The following is a 13,417-nucleotide window of genomic DNA, read 5'->3' on the forward strand; positions in this document are numbered from 1 at the left end:
ACAGTGGTTTGGGGCCAGTGTTGTGCTTGACAGAGCACGACATCAGCCTGCTCTCTGGCTGCTCCCGGGAGAAGTGGCTGACAGAAAGCACCCTCCAGACCACCAGCAATCTTGTGTTTCACAACATGCCACTGTCACTGGACTTTCCTTCTGGGAAAGCCTAGTCACTGACCTGGCCAGATTCCCTGTCCTCCCCAAAATCCTGGGGAGAAACGGGCAGAGTTCTGCGCCCTGCGCCCTCTTTCGCGTCCCTAACGCGCTCCCAACGCGCCCTACAGCCCTGGTCGGGCACAGCCCTGGTCGGGCTCATACCACTGGGGCCTCTGCCGAGGAGGAGCCCCGGAAGCCTAGGGCCAGGCCTATTGCACAGGCATCTTAGACCAGGCCATTCCGGGATTGCTGTGTTTCACGTCCTGCCCTTCAACACTCCTGGGAGGGCTTTCCCTGAGAACCCTCATGTCTCTGCCCTCCCAGGAGGCTGTGGTTCTATGCAAAATAGGGGGTGCACCACGGGCCGTCCCCTTTCCTCTCTCTCGCCAATATCTTTCACCAAAGCTGAGCCCTGCAGGTAAATGTATCTATCTGGCTGAGGGGCCAGGGAGGGCCTTTGCCTGCAGTCTTACAAGCCAGAGTGCAGAGAAGGCAGCAGCTCTGGGACCGGGACTCTGCTCAAAGACATATCTAACATGCCACAGTGGAGCTGAGATGGGCAAGACACGTGTCTCACAGGCAGGCAGCACAACAAGACAATGGCAGGAAACTATGCTAACAAGGAAAGAGAAAAGTCACGTGTCTCGTGGCCTTCCCACCATTAGACAGTAGTCTGCGCAAGAAAACATCCAACAGTGACAGGACAACCAAGCAAATGACAAACGCTGTGCTGAATAAAGTCATCTTACATGACATTTCGTACAAAGGCCCAGATCATGGGGATGATCGCGCAGAAGCAGCAAGTATCAGAGCCACCGAACCTGAGGTGAGTTACACGAGGAGAAAGGGCGACATGGGGACAGGGGCTAGGGGCTCAGGGAACAGCTACCACAATGCAACCTCGGGTGTGGGGATGCCACTCATTGCGGGTACTGCCCTGGGATTTCCTTTTAGAAAGAATCGCTGGTTAAAGTGTAGTGCACAAAAAACCCAACTCCTCGATTACACTATTAGATAACATCCTTTAACTGCCCCACCCACCCTGTGTGAGTCTCACCCACTTCCCGCCTGCTCCCTCTAGTCTGAGAGTTGTATCTCCACAAAAAACACACAGTGGGGCTCAATGAGCTGCTCATGTCTGACATGGACACCTAAGCAGTGCTGGATTCACAACCTGAAAGCCTGCAAAGGAAAGTGTGCCCGGCAGAAGATAAGCTGCCTGGCAACTCAGAACCTTCTTCTAAGAGAAGTAAGACATGTCACAATGGAGTCTAAGCCTACCTGTCTTATGCCAGGACCTTAGAGGTGCAGGCAGGAGCACAAAGGTAAAAACATATATTGAGTCCCAACACGCTCACTGCGGTGGTTGGTCTCTGTGGCGCAATCGGTTAGCGCGTTCGGCTGTTAACTGAAAGGTTGGTGGTTCAAGCCCACCCAGGAACGTATGCTTTTGCCTACATCAAGTCCTGAATTAAAACACAGCTGTCTGGCTTTGCTCTTAGAGCTCTCGCTTTGCCTGCGTGACATGCTCTATCTCAACATTTCTATCTTCTCTCATCTCTTCACCTCTAGTCATTTCCACCAATAAGACTGGAAACGGGCCACCAAGCCTTCTACTTTAACCACAGGCGTACTGAGGGCCAATAAAAGGCACAGAAGCATTTCTTGATCCGGGGCTGAGAACTGCATGCACAGGGACCTCGTGGTGCAACGGTAGCGCGTCTGACTCCAGATCAGAAGGTTGCGTGTTCAAATCACGTCGGGGTCACTCTTTGACATTTTTTTCCCCACCAAGTCTATATCTCTGACTTCTAAAGCAAAGCCAAAAGAAGGGCGCTTTGCATTGGCCGGGAATCGAACCCGGGCCTCCCGCGTGGCAGGCGAGAATTCTACCACTGAACCACCAATGCTTCACTTACATAGGCTGAGCAGAGAGCCCTGCCGTAGACAGTAGTGATGAGGCCCATGCATTCGCATGGGACACCTATGAACAAAGTTTGCATGGCAAGCCTTGGACTGCCAAACGTTCACATGCTGATGGCAGGAATCAGATGCAGGAGACTGAAACTATGAATGTTTCTGCTTTTGCTAAGGACAGTGGTTTGGGGCCAGTGTTGTGCTTGACAGAGCACGACATCAGCCTGCTCTCTGGCTGCTCCCGGGAGAAGTGGCTGACAGAAAGCACCCTCCAGACCACCAGCAATCTTGTGTTTCACAACATGCCACTGTCACTGGACTTTCCTTCTGGGAAAGCCTAGTCACTGACCTGGCTAGATTCCCTGTCCTCCCCAAAATCCTGGGGAGAAACGGGCAGAGTTCTGCGCCCTGCGCCCTCTTTCGCGTCCCTAACGCGCTCCCAACGCGCCCTACAGCCCTGGTCGGGCACAGCCCTGGTCGGGCTCATACCACTGGGGCCTCTGCCGAGGAAGAGCCCCGGAAGCCTAGGGCCAGGCCTATTGCACAGGCATCTTAGACCAGGCCATTCCGGGATTGCTGTGTTTCACGTCCTGCCCTTCAACACTCCTGGGAGGGCTTTCCCTGAGAACCCTCATGTCTCTGCCCTCCCAGGAGGCTGTGGTTCTATGCAAAATAGGGGGTGCACCACGGGCCGTCCCCTTTCCTCTCTCTCGCCAATATCTTTCACCAAAGCTGAGCCCTGCAGGTAAATGTATCTATCTGGCTGAGGGGCCAGGGAGGGCCTTTGCCTGCAGTCTTACAAGCCAGAGTGCAGAGAAGGCAGCAGCTCTGGGACCGGGACTCTGCTCAAAGACATATCTAACATGCCACAGTGGAGCTGAGATGGGCAAGACACGTGTCTCACAGGCTGGCAGCACACCAAGACAGTGGCAGGAAACTATGCTAACAAGGAAAGAGAAAAGTCACGTGTCTCGTGGCCTTCCCACCATTAGACAGTAGTCTGCGCAAGAAAACATCCAACAGTGACAGGACAACCAAGCAAATGACAAACGCCGTGCTGAATAAAGTCATCTTACATGACATTTCGTACAAAGGCCCAGATCATGGGGATGATCGCGCAGCAGAAGCAGCAAGTATCAGAGCCACCGAACCTGAGGTGAGTTACACGAGGAGAAAGGGCGACATGGGGACAGGGGCCAGGGGCTCAGGGAACAGCTACCACAATGCAACCTCGGGTGTGGGGATGCCACTCATTGCGGGTACTGCCCTGGGATTTCCTTTTAGAAAGAATCGCTGGTTAAAGTGTAGTGCACAAAAAACCCAACTCCTCGATTACACTATTAGATAACATCCTTTAACTGCCCCACCCACCCTGTGTGAGTCTCACCCACTTCCCGCCTGCTCCCTCTAGTCTGAGAGTTGTATCTCCACAAAAAACACACAGTGGGGCTCAATGAGCTGCTCATGTCTGACATGGACACCTAAGCAGTGCTGGATTCACAACCTGAAAGCCTGCAAAGGAAAGTGTGCCCGGCAGAAGATAAGCTGCCTGGCAACTCAGAACCTTCTTCTAAGAGAAGTAAGACATGTCACAATGGAGTCTAAGCCTACCTGTCTTATGCCAGGACCTTAGAGCTGCAGGCAGGAGCACAAAGGTAAAAACATATATTGAGTCCCAACACGCTCACTGCGGTGGTTGGTCTCTGTGGCGCAATCGGTTAGCGCGTTCGGCTGTTAACTGAAAGGTTGGTGGTTCAAGCCCACCCAGGAACGTATGCTTTTGCCTACATCAAGTCCTGAATTAAAACACAGCTGTCTGGCTTTGCTCTTAGAGCTCTCGCTTTGCCTGCGTGACATGCTCTATCTCAACATTTCTATCTTCTCTCATCTCTTCACCTCTAGTCATTTCCACCAATAAGACTGGAAACGGGCCACCAAGCCTTCTACTTTAACCACAGGTGTACTGAGGGCCAATAAAAGGCACAGAAGCATTTCTTGATCCGGGGCTGAGAACTGCATGCACAGGGACCTCGTGGCGCAACGGTAGCGCGTCTGACTCCAGATCAGAAGGTTGCGTGTTCAAATCACGTCGGGGTCACTCTTTGACATTTTTTTCCCCACCAAGTCTATATCTCTGACTTCTAAAGCAAAGCCAAAAGAAGGGCGCTTTGCATTGGCCGGGAATCGAACCCGGGCCTCCCGCGTGGCAGGCGAGAATTCTACCACTGAACCACCAATGCTTCACTGACATAGGCTGAGCAGAGAGCCCTGCCGTAGACAGTAGTGATGAGGCCCATGCATTCGCATGGGACACCTATGAACAAAGTTTGCATGGCAAGCCTTGGACTGCCAAACGTTCACATGCTGATGGCAGGAATCAGATGCAGGAGACTGAAACTATGAATGTTTCTGCTTTTGCTAAGGACAGTGGTTTGGGGCCAGTGTTGTGCTTGACAGAGCACGACATCAGCCTGCTCTCTGGCTGCTCCCGGGAGAAGTGGCTGACAGAAAGCACCCTCCAGACCACCAGCAATCTTGTGTTTCACAACATGCCACTGTCACTGGACTTTCCTTCTGGGAAAGCCTAGTCACTGACCTGGCCAGATTCCCTGTCCTCCCCAAAATCCTGGGGAGAAACGGGCAGAGTTCTGCGCCCTGCGCCCTCTTTCGCGTCCCTAACGCGCTCCCAACGCGCCCTACAGCCCTGGTCGGGCACAGCCCTGGTCGGGCTCATACCACTGGGGCCTCTGCCGAGGAGGAGCCCCGGAAGCCTAGGGCCAGGCCTATTGCACAGGCATCTTAGACCAGGCCATTCCGGGATTGCTGTGTTTCACGTCCTGCCCTTCAACACTCCTGGGAGGGCTTTCCCTGAGAACCCTCATGTCTCTGCCCTCCCAGGAGGCTGTGGTTCTATGCAAAATAGGGGGTGCACCACGGGCCGTCCCCTTTCCTCTCTCTCGCCAATATCTTTCACCAAAGCTGAGCCCTGCAGGTAAATGTATCTATCTGGCTGAGGGGCCAGGGAGGGCCTTTGCCTGCAGTCTTACAAGCCAGAGTGCAGAGAAGGCAGCAGCTCTGGGACCGGGACTCTGCTCAAAGACATATCTAACATGCCACAGTGGAGCTGAGATGGGCAAGACACGTGTCTCACAGGCTGGCAGCACACCAAGACAGTGGCAGGAAACTATGCTAACAAGGAAAGAGAAAAGTCACGTGTCTCGTGGCCTTCCCACCATTAGACAGTACTCTGCGCAAGAAAACATCCAACAGTGACAGGACAACCAAGCAAATGACAAACGCCGTGCTGAATAAAGTCATCTTACATGACATTTCGTACAAAGGCCCAGATCATGGGGATGATCGCGCAGCAGAAGCAGCAAGTATCAGAGCCACCGAACCTGGGGTGAGTTACACGAGGAGAAAGGGCGACATGGGGACAGGGGCTATGGGCTCAGGGAACAGCTACCACAATGCAACCTCGGGTGTGGGGATGCCACTCATTGCGGGTACTGCCCTGGGATTTCCTTTTAGAAAGAATCGCTGGTTAAAGTGTAGTGCACAAAAAACCCAACTCCTCGATTACACTATTAGATAACATCCTTTAACTGCCCCACCCACCCTGTGTGAGTCTCACCCACTTCCCGCCTGCTCCCTCTAGTCTGAGAGTTGTATCTCCACAAAAAACACACAGTGGGGCTCAATGAGCTGCTCATGTCTGACATGGACACCTAAGCAGTGCTGGATTCACAACCTGAAAGCCTGCAAAGGAAAGTGTGCCCGGCAGAAGATAAGCTGCCTGGCAACTCAGAACCTTCTTCTAAGAGAAGTAAGACATGTCACAATGGAGTCTAAGCCTACCTGTCTTATGCCAGGACCTTAGAGCTGCAGGCAGGAGCACAAAGGTAAAAACATATATTGAGTCCCAACACGCTCACTGCGGTGGTTGGTCTCTGTGGCGCAATCGGTTAGCGCGTTCGGCTGTTAATCGAAAGGTTGGTGGTTCAAGCCCACCCAGGGACGTATGCTTTTGCCTACATCAAGTCCTGAATTAAAACACAGCTGTCAGGCTTTGCTCTTAGAGCTCTCGCTTTGCCTGCGTGACATGCTCTATCTCAACATTTCTATCTTCTCTCATCTTTTCACCTCTAGTCATTTCCACCAATAGGACTGGAAACGGGACACCAAGCCTTCTACTTAACCACAGGCGTACTGAGGGCCAATAAAAGGCACAGAAGCATTTCTTGATCCGGGGCTGAGAACTGCATGCACAGGGACCTCGTGGTGCAACGGTAGCGCGTCTGACTCCAGATCAAAAGGTTGCGTGTTCAAATCACGTCGGGGTCACTCTTTGAAATTTTTTTGCCCACCAAGTCTATATCTCTGACTTCTAAAGCAAAGCTAAAAGAAGGGCGCTTTGCATTGGCCGGGAATCGAACCCGGGCCTCCCGCGTGGCAGGCGAGAATTATACCACTGAACCACCAATGCTTCACTTACATAGACTGAGCAGAGAGCCCTGCCGTAGACAGTAGTGATGAGGCCCATGCATTCGCATGGGACACCTATGAACAAAGTTTGCATGGCAAGCCTTGGACTGCCAAACGTTCACATGCTGATGGCAGGAATCAGATGCAGGAGACTGAAACTATGAATGTTTCTGCTTTTGCTAAGGACAGTGGTTTGGGGCCAGTGTTGTGCTTGACAGAGCACGACATCAGCCTGCTCTCTGGCTGCTCCCGGGAGAAGTGGCTGACAGAAAGCACCCTCCAGACCACCAGCAATCTTGTGTTTCACAACATGCCACTGTCACTGGACTTTCCTTCTGGGAAAGCCTAGTCACTGACCTGGCCAGATTCCCTCTCCTCCCCAAAATCCTGGGGAGAAACGGGCAGAGTTCTGCGCCCTGCGCCCTCTTTCGCGTCCCTAACGCGCTCCCAACGCGCCCTACAGCCCTGGTCGGGCTCATACCACTTGGGCCTCTGCCGAGGAAGAGCCCCGGAAGCCTAGGGCAAGGCCTATTGCACAGGCATCTTAGACCAGGCCATTCCGGGATTGCTGTGTTTCACGTCCTGCCCTTCAACACTCCTGGGAGGGCTTTCCCTGAGAACCCTCATGTCTCTGCCCTCCCAGGAGGCTGTGGTTCTATGCAAAATAGGGGGTGCACCACGGGCCGTCCCCTTTCCTCTCTCTCGCCAATATCTTTCACCAAAGCTGAGCCCTGCAGGTAAATGTATCTATCTGGCTGAGGGGCCAGGGAGGGCCTTTGCCTGCAGTCTTACAAGCCAGAGTGCAGAGAAGGCAGCAGCTCTGGGACCGGGACTCTGCTCAAAGACATATCTAACATGCCACAGTGGAGCTGAGATGGGCAAGACACATGTCTCACAGGCAGGCAGCACAACAAGACAGTGGCAGGAAACTATGCTAACAAGGAAAGAGAAAAGTCACGTGTCTCGTGGCCTTCCCACCATTAGACAGTAGTCTGCGCAAGAAAACATCCAGCAGTGACAGGACAACCAAGCAAATGACAAACGCTGTGCTGAATAAAGTCATCTTACATGACATTTCGTACAAAGGCCCAGATCATGGGGATGATCGCGCAGAAGCAGCAAGTATCAGAGCCACCGAACCTGAGGTGAGTTACACGAGGAGAAAGGGCGACATGGGGACAGGGGCTAGGGGCTCAGGGAACAGCTACCACAATGCAACCTCGGGTGTGGGGATGCCACTCATTGCGGGTACTGCCCTGGGATTTCCTTTTAGAAAGAATCGCTGGTTAAAGTGTATTGCACAAAAAACCCAACTCCTCGATTACACTATTAGATAACATCCTTTAACTGCCCCACCCACCCTGTGTGAGTCTCACCCACTTCCCGCCTGCTCCCTCTAGTCTGAGAGTTGTATCTCCACAAAAAACACACAGTGGGGCTCAATGAGCTGCTCATGTCTGACATGGACACCTAAGCAGTGCTGGATTCACAACCTGAAAGCCTGCAAAGGAAAGTGTGCCCGGCAGAAGATAAGCTGCCTGGCAACTCAGAACCTTCTTCTAAGAGAAGTAAGACATGTCACAATGGAGTCTAAGCCTACCTGTCTTATGCCAGGACCTTAGAGCTGCAGGCAGGAGCACAAAGGTAAAAACATATATTGAGTCCCAACACGCTCACTGCGGTGGTTGGTCTCTGTGGCGCAATCGGTTAGTGCGTTTGGCTGTTAGCCGAAAGGTTGGTGGTTCAAGTCCACCCAGGGACGTATGCTTTTGCCTACATCAAGTCCTGAATTAAAACACAGCTGTCTGGCTTTGCTCTTAGAGCTCTCGCTTTGCCTGAGTGACATGCTCTATCTCAACATTTCTATCTTCTCTCATCTCTTCACCTCTAGTCATTTCCACCAATAGGACTGGAAACGGGACACCAAGCCTTCTACTTTAACCACAGGCGTACTGAGGGCCAATAAAAGGCACAGAAGCATTTCTTGATCCGGGGCTGAGAACTGCATGCACAGGGACCTCGTGGCGCAACGGTAGCGCGTCTGACTCCAGATCAAAAGGTTGCGTGTTCAAATCACGTCGGGGTCACTCTTTGACATTTTTTTGCCCACCAAGTCTATATCTCTGACTTCTAAAGCAAAGCCAAAAGAAGGGCGCTTTGCATTGGCCGGGAATCGAACCCGGGCCTCCCGCGTGGCAGGCGAGAATTCTACCACTGAACCACCAATGCTTCACTTACATAGGCTGAGCAGAGAGCCCTGCCGTAGACAGTAGTGATGAGGCCCATGCATTCGCATGGGACACCTATGAACAAAGTTTGCATGGCAAGCCTTGGACTGCCAAACGTTCACATGCTGATGGCAGGAATCAGATGCAGGAGACTGAAACTATGAATGTTTCTGCTTTTGCTAAGGACAGTGGTTTGGGGCCAGTGTTGTGCTTGACAGAGCACGACATCAGCCTGCTCTCTGGCTGCTCCCGGGAGAAGTGGCTGACAGAAAGCACCCTCCAGACCACCAGCAATCTTGTGTTTCACAACATGCCACTGTCACTGGACTTTCCTTCTGGGAAAGCCTAGTCACTGACCTGGCCAAATTCCCTGTCCTCCCCAAAATCCTGGGGAGAAACGGGCAGAGTTCTGCGCCCTGCGCCCTCTTTCGCGTCCCTAACGCGCTCCCAACGCGCCCTACAGCCCTGGTCGGGCTCATACCACTGGGGCCTCTGCCGAGGAAGAGCCCCGGAAGCCTAGGGCCAGGCCTATTGCACAGGCATCTTAGACCAGGCCATTCCGGGATTGCTGTGTTTCACGTCCTGCCCTTCAACACTCCTGGGAGGGCTTTCCCTGAGAACCCTCATGTCTCTGCCCTCCCAGGAGGCTGTGGTTCTATGCAAAATAGGGGGTGCACCACGGGCCGTCCCCTTTCCTCTCTCTCGCCAATATCTTTCACCAAAGCTGAGCCCTGCAGGTAAATGTATCTATCTGGCTGAGGGGCCAGGGAGGGCCTTTGCCTGCAGTCTTACAAGCCAGAGTGCAGAGAAGGCAGCAGCTCTGGGACCGGGACTCTGCTCAAAGACATATCTAACATGCCACAGTGGAGCTGAGATGGGCAAGACACGTGTCTCACAGGCAGGCAGCACAACAAGACAGTGGCAGGAAACTATGCTAACAAGGAAAGAGAAAAGTCACGTGTCTCGTGGCCTTCCCACCATTAGACAGTAGTCTGCGCAAGAAAACATCCAACAGTGACAGGACAACCAAGCAAATGACAAACGCTGTGCTGAATAAAGTCATCTTACATGACATTTCGTACAAAGGCCCAGATCATGGGGATGATCGCGCAGAAGCAGCAAGTATCAGAGCCACCGAACCTGAGGTGAGTTACACGAGGAGAAAGGGCGACATGGGGACAGGGGCTAGGGGCTCAGGGAACAGCTACCACAATGCAACCTCGGGTGTGGGGATGCCACTCATTGCGGGTACTGCCCTGGGATTTCCTTTTAGAAAGAATCGCTGGTTAAAGTGTAGTGCACAAAAAACCCAACTCCTCGATTACACTATTAGATAACATCCTTTAACTGCCCCACCCACCCTGTGTGAGTCTCACCCACTTCCCGCCTGCTCCCTCTAGTCTGAGAGTTGTATCTCCACAAAAAACACACAGTGGGGCTCAATGAGCTGCTCATGTCTGACATGGACACCTAAGCAGTGCTGGATTCACAACCTGAAAGCCTGCAAAGGAAAGTGTGCCCGGCAGAAGATAAGCTGCCTGGCAACTCAGAACCTTCTTCTAAGAGAAGTAAGACATGTCACAATGGAGTCTAAGCCTACCTGTCTTATGCCAGGACCTTAGAGCTGCAGGCAGGAGCACAAAGGTAAAAACATATATTGAGTCCCAACACTCTCACTGCGGTGGTTGGTCTCTGTGGCGCAATCGGTTAGCGCGTTCGGCTGTTAACCGAAAGGTTGGTGGTTCAAGCCCACCCAGGAACGTATGCTTTTGCCTACATCAAGTCCTGAATTAAAACACAGCTGTCTGGCTTTGCTCTTAGAGCTCTCGCTTTGCCTGCGTGACATGCTCTATCTCAACATTTCTATCTTCTCTCATCTCTTCACCTCTAGTTATTTCCACCAATAAGACTGGAAACGGGCCACCAAGCCTTCTACTTTAACCACAGGCGTACTGAGGGCCAATAAAAGGCACAGAAGCATTTCTTGATCCGGGGCTGAGAACTGCATGCACAGGGACCTCGTGGCGCAACGGTAGCACGTCTGACTCCAGATCAGAAGGTTGCGTGTTCAAATCACGTCGGGGTCACTCTTTGACATTTTTTTCCCCACCAAGTCTATATCTCTGACTTCTAAAGCAAAGCTAAAAGAAGGGCGCTTTGCATTGGCCGGGAATCGAACCCGGGCCTCCCGCGTGGCAGGCGAGAATTATACCACTGAACCACCAATGCTTCACTTACATAGACTGAGCAGAGAGCCCTGCCGTAGACAGTAGTGATGAGGCCCATGCATTCGCATGGGACACCTATGAACAAAGTTTGCATGGCAAGCCTTGGACTGCCAAACGTTCACATGCTGATGGCAGGAATCAGATGCAGGAGACTGAAACTATGAATGTTTCTGCTTTTGCTAAGGACAGTGGTTTGGGGCCAGTGTTGTGCTTGACAGAGCACGACATCAGCCTGCTCTCTGGCTGCTCCCGGGAGAAGTGGCTGACAGAAAGCACCCTCCAGACCACCAGCAATCTTGTGTTTCACAACATGCCACTGTCACTGGACTTTCCTTCTGGGAAAGCCTAGTCACTGACCTGGCCAGATTCCCTCTCCTCCCCAAAATCCTGGGGAGAAACGGGCAGAGTTCTGCGCCCTGCGCCCTCTTTCGCGTCCCTAACGCGCTCCCAACGCGCCCTACAGCCCTGGTCGGGCTCATACCACTTGGGCCTCTGCCGAGGAAGAGCCCCGGAAGCCTAGGGCAAGGCCTATTGCACAGGCATCTTAGACCAGGCCATTCCGGGATTGCTGTGTTTCACGTCCTGCCCTTCAACACTCCTGGGAGGGCTTTCCCTGAGAACCCTCATGTCTCTGCCCTCCCAGGAGGCTGTGGTTCTATGCAAAATAGGGGGTGCACCACGGGCCGTCCCCTTTCCTCTCTCTCGCCAATATCTTTCACCAAAGCTGAGCCCTGCAGGTAAATGTATCTATCTGGCTGAGGGGCCAGGGAGGGCCTTTGCCTGCAGTCTTACAAGCCAGAGTGCAGAGAAGGCAGCAGCTCTGGGACCGGGACTCTGCTCAAAGACATATCTAACATGCCACAGTGGAGCTGAGATGGGCAAGACACATGTCTCACAGGCAGGCAGCACAACAAGACAGTGGCAGGAAACTATGCTAACAAGGAAAGAGAAAAGTCACGTGTCTCGTGGCCTTCCCACCATTAGACAGTAGTCTGCGCAAGAAAACATCCAGCAGTGACAGGACAACCAAGCAAATGACAAACGCTGTGCTGAATAAAGTCATCTTACATGACATTTCGTACAAAGGCCCAGATCATGGGGATGATCGCGCAGAAGCAGCAAGTATCAGAGCCACCGAACCTGAGGTGAGTTACACGAGGAGAAAGGGCGACATGGGGACAGGGGCTAGGGGCTCAGGGAACAGCTACCACAATGCAACCTCGGGTGTGGGGATGCCACTCATTGCGGGTACTGCCCTGGGATTTCCTTTTAGAAAGAATCGCTGGTTAAAGTGTATTGCACAAAAAACCCAACTCCTCGATTACACTATTAGATAACATCCTTTAACTGCCCCACCCACCCTGTGTGAGTCTCACCCACTTCCCGCCTGCTCCCTCTAGTCTGAGAGTTGTATCTCCACAAAAAACACACAGTGGGGCTCAATGAGCTGCTCATGTCTGACATGGACACCTAAGCAGTGCTGGATTCACAACCTGAAAGCCTGCAAAGGAAAGTGTGCCCGGCAGAAGATAAGCTGCCTGGCAACTCAGAACCTTCTTCTAAGAGAAGTAAGACATGTCACAATGGAGTCTAAGCCTACCTGTCTTATGCCAGGACCTTAGAGCTGCAGGCAGGAGCACAAAGGTAAAAACATATATTGAGTCCCAACACGCTCACTGTGGTGGTTGGTCTCTGTGGCGCAATCGGTTAGTGCGTTTGGCTGTTAGCCGAAAGGTTGGTGGTTCAAGTCCACCCAGGGACGTATGCTTTTGCCTACATCAAGTCCTGAATTAAAACACAGCTGTCTGGCTTTGCTCTTAGAGCTCTCGCTTTGCCTGAGTGACATGCTCTATCTCAACATTTCTATCTTCTCTCATCTCTTCACCTCTAGTCATTTCCACCAATAGGACTGGAAACGGGACACCAAGCCTTCTACTTTAACCACAGGCGTACTGAGGGCCAATAAAAGGCACAGAAGCATTTCTTGATCCGGGGCTGAGAACTGCATGCACAGGGACCTCGTGGCGCAACGGTAGCGCGTCTGACTCCAGATCAAAAGGTTGCGTGTTCAAATCACGTCGGGGTCACTCTTTGACATTTTTTTGCCCACCAAGTCTATATCTCTGACTTCTAAAGCAAAGCCAAAAGAAGGGCGCTTTGCATTGGCCGGGAATCGAACCCGGGCCTCCCGCGTGGCAGGCGAGAATTCTACCACTGAACCACCAATGCTTCACTTACATAGGCTGAGCAGAGAGCCCTGCCGTAGACAGTAGTGATGAGGCCCATGCATTCGCATGGGACACCTATGAACAAAGTTTGCATGGCAAGCCTTGGACTGCCAAACGTTCACATGCTGATGGCAGGAATCAGATGCAGGAGACTGAAACTATGAATGTTTCTGCTTTTGCT

The 13,417-nt window shown here is 52.5% G+C and overlaps 5 non-coding genes across 5 annotated transcripts; 1 reads left to right on the forward strand and 4 right to left on the reverse strand.

The window, feature by feature from the left end:
- Window positions 1-1,989: 1,989 nt before the first annotated feature.
- On the reverse strand, window positions 1,990-2,060 carry TRNAG-GCC (transfer RNA glycine (anticodon GCC)). Its single transcript has one exon. It is a non-coding gene; the product is annotated as a tRNA-Gly (tRNA).
- Window positions 2,061-4,093: 2,033 nt separating this feature from the next.
- On the forward strand, window positions 4,094-4,165 carry TRNAW-CCA (transfer RNA tryptophan (anticodon CCA)). Its single transcript has one exon. It is a non-coding gene; the product is annotated as a tRNA-Trp (tRNA).
- Window positions 4,166-4,236: 71 nt separating this feature from the next.
- Window positions 4,237-4,307, reverse strand: TRNAG-GCC (transfer RNA glycine (anticodon GCC)). The gene has a single exon. It is a non-coding gene; the product is annotated as a tRNA-Gly (tRNA).
- A 4,403-nt stretch (window positions 4,308-8,710) lies between these two features.
- Window positions 8,711-8,781, reverse strand: TRNAG-GCC (transfer RNA glycine (anticodon GCC)). Its single transcript has one exon. It is a non-coding gene; the product is annotated as a tRNA-Gly (tRNA).
- Window positions 8,782-13,166: 4,385 nt separating this feature from the next.
- On the reverse strand, window positions 13,167-13,237 carry TRNAG-GCC (transfer RNA glycine (anticodon GCC)). Its single transcript has one exon. It is a non-coding gene; the product is annotated as a tRNA-Gly (tRNA).
- Between the last annotated feature and the right edge of the window lie 180 nt (window positions 13,238-13,417).

This window comes from Pleurodeles waltl, chromosome 4_1, assembly GCF_031143425.1.
Source record: "Pleurodeles waltl isolate 20211129_DDA chromosome 4_1, aPleWal1.hap1.20221129, whole genome shotgun sequence".
In the NCBI taxonomy this organism is placed as follows: domain Eukaryota; kingdom Metazoa; phylum Chordata; class Amphibia; order Caudata; family Salamandridae; genus Pleurodeles; species Pleurodeles waltl.